Genomic DNA, 3,264 nt, shown 5'->3' with positions numbered 1-3,264 from the left:
AAAAAAGTTCTATTGCTACCGGTGCTCTCTTCGACTCATAAAGAGTCAAATTTCACGTTGTTTGTAACACTACTGCTATTTCACTAGTTCATTACTATTATGTTTTTGTATCTGTACATAGTTCCTGCAATTTCTACATTTATGCACTTCAAATGTGAAAATGGTTCTGTTTTCTCCCCACCCCCCACCCCTACTTTGGCATGGGGTCTGACCTTTCCCTCCCCCTTTTCCCATCCCTACCCTCCTTTCTTTCCCTCTTCCTACCCCCCCCCCCCCCCCCCCCACCTTTCCCTTCTCAACTCCCCTCCCCCTCTCCTCCTTTTCTCCCTATTAAAGTTGAAAATCCAATAAAAGATTTTGAAAGTAAACAAGAGCTACTAATGACCCATTAGCTGGATTCCACATGATGTTAGTAGCGCTGTGGCTTTGCCATCTCGTCACCATAAATCACTATAAACACAATCTAGTGTTGTACTGTGGCTCTCTGAATTACTAGAGGTAATGTGCTGGAAGCTGCTACATTCTAGATGTGATGTCGGATGGTTACTTGTTACTTAGGTTTTGCACTTCTGCCCACATTTCTTCATCAGTGTGGCCTACAGGTTTTTGGCAGATGTATGAAAACAAAAGTTGAAACTGGCACTTTTTTTTTCTGGATGTATTTCACTTAGATTTGCTCTTGTGATAAGAAAACTAAGGCTGTGGTCCCATAGTGCGGTGAGGCTGCGATGTAGTGGCTTCATAAATCAGATGGGCTTTTTAGGTATCATTAGAAATTCTTTACAAGTTGCCTGCTTTATTGTTCATGACCACTTAGTTTCTGCAAAACCACGCATCCACTCACAATAACCTAGAAATTTGCCATATAACTGCATAGTCATATTTTTTTGTCACCTATGCTTATAGTTCTATAATGAACAGTTTTCACAGAGCACAATGTTGGCAGATTTAAGGTACCTTCACACATAACGATATTGTTAACGATATCGTTGCTATTTGTGACGTAGCAACGATATCGTTAATGAAATCGTTATGTGTGACAGCGACCAACGATCAGGCCCCTGCTGGGAGATCGTTGGTCGCTGAATAAAGTCCAGAACTTTATTTCGTCGCTGGACTCCCTGGAGACATCGCTGGATCGGCGTGTGTGACACCGATCCAGCGATGTCTTCACTGGTAACCAGGGTAAACATCGGGTAACTAAGCGCAGGGCCGCGCTTAGTAACCCGATGTTTACCCTGGTTACCATGCTAAAAGTAAAAAAAAAAAAAACACTACATACTTACCTACCGCTGTCTGTCCTCCAGCGCTGTGCTCTGCACTCCTCCTGTACTGGCTGTGAGCCGGAAAGCAGAGCGGTGACGTCACCGCTCTGCTTTCCGGCTCAGACAGTACAGGAGGAGAGCAGAGAAGCAGAGCACAGCGCTGGAGGACAGACAGCTGTAGGTAAGTATGTAGTGTTTGTTTTTTTTTACTTTTAGCATGGTAACCAGGGTAAACATCGGGTTACTAAGCGCGGCCCTGCGCTTAGTTACCCGATGTTTACCCTGGTTACCGGCATCGTTGGTCGCTGGAGAGCGGTCTGTGTGACAGCTCTCCAGCGACCAAACAGCGACGCTGCAGCGATCCGGATCGTTGTCGGTATCGCTGCAGCGTCGCTATGTGTGACGGTACCTTTACTAAAATTGTATTTGCTCTTGTGTGCAGCTTTTGTTTGGGGGCCATATCACAAATCCCCTCATTAACCCATTAGAAGGAAAAGTGCAGCACCCTCACCCCTCCCTTACACAATCCTCCTCTCCGATCAAGTCATTGAAGCAAATCGAACCCTATTATATTCAATGAGGTCTGTGTGGAGCAATTTTTATCTGTTATGGGACTCCCAATTTTCTGTACCTTTACATTTAATTTTGAACACTACCGTAAGCAAAATAGTACCTGGTATATGAAGAATTTATGATTTTGGCATTCTTAACGCTTCCCTCGGTAAGTTTGAAGTGTCACATACTAGTGCCATTTTTACTTGCATCATTTTATGAAGTTTTTCAATATATGCATCACTCCAATCATGCTGTGACACTTGAAGTCTCACACACAAATCTGAGTATAAAGATGGCCATATACACTGCACTCTTACAAGTAACTTTGGCAGTCTTAATATTACAGAAATGTGTTTCTGGTTTTCTTTACCTCCTTCCCCTTTCCTTCTATTCAGGCCCAAACATTTTTGCAACAACATTCACAGTGCAGCACAAGGCAATAATACATACATGTAAAGCTCCTGCCGACTCTGCTTGTATCTAAATATTCTGTCCAGTTTGAAGGGAGTCGCCACAAAATGACTGTTGAAACCAAGGACAGGTGTTCGGTGCACCCATGGCACTGCTGAGCAGTTCAGGAACCTTCTCACCTGTTTGTTTTGCATCTATCACCTCTGCCTCTTCCTTGATTAAAGGGACACTGTCACCTGAATTTGGAGGGAACAATCTTCTTCCCTTGCGCAGGCGTGTACTATGGAGGACAGAGAATGAACTTAAATCCAATATTGCAGCCAGCATGCAGCCAGCGGGTAAGGAAAGGGTGAATCAAAAACCCCGCCTCCATGGCTGAAGATTGTTCCCTCCAAATTCAGGTGACAGTGTCCCTTTAACAGTTCTGGCTTTAGACGCTCCTGATAAGGGTGTACATAGATGGAAACCAATTAGGAGGTGAGGTGCACTGAATGGTTTAGTGATGCAAAGGGTAAATTTAACACTTGGTTTGCACAGTTATTTAGTGCTGACTAGGGTTGAGCGAAACGGATCGTTCATTTTCAAAAGTCGCCGACTTTTGGCAAAGTCGGGTTTCATGAAACCTGACCCGATCCCTGTGTGGGGTCGGCCATGCGGTACGCGACTTTCGCGCCAAAGTCGCGTTTCGTATGACGCGCTTGGCGCCATTTTTTTCAGCCAATGAAGGGGCGTGGGCAGAGTGATGACATAGGTCTTAGGGGCGTGGACGCCTATCGCCATGTTGTCGCTTGTGCGCTGTAGCGATGAGAGAGAGAGAAAAAAAAAATCACATTGGCTTTGCATTGGGTTTCGTGTTTCGGTCGATCCTCGACTTTTCGCCATAATCGGCCGATTTCACTCGACTTTTGAGATAGTCGGGTTTCGCGAAACCCGGCTCGACCCTAAAAAAGTCAAGGTCGCTCAACCCTAGTGCTGACAGATTATCTTTAAAAAGGAGTCAGTCAGTAACATTTTGTCTAAAGCAAGTGGGAGT

This window comes from Ranitomeya imitator, chromosome 4 (assembly GCF_032444005.1).
Source record: "Ranitomeya imitator isolate aRanImi1 chromosome 4, aRanImi1.pri, whole genome shotgun sequence".
In the NCBI taxonomy this organism is placed as follows: Eukaryota; Metazoa; Chordata; class Amphibia; order Anura; family Dendrobatidae; genus Ranitomeya; species Ranitomeya imitator.
The sequence above is the reverse complement of the archived record's forward strand: the minus strand, read 5'-3'. Positions refer to the sequence as shown.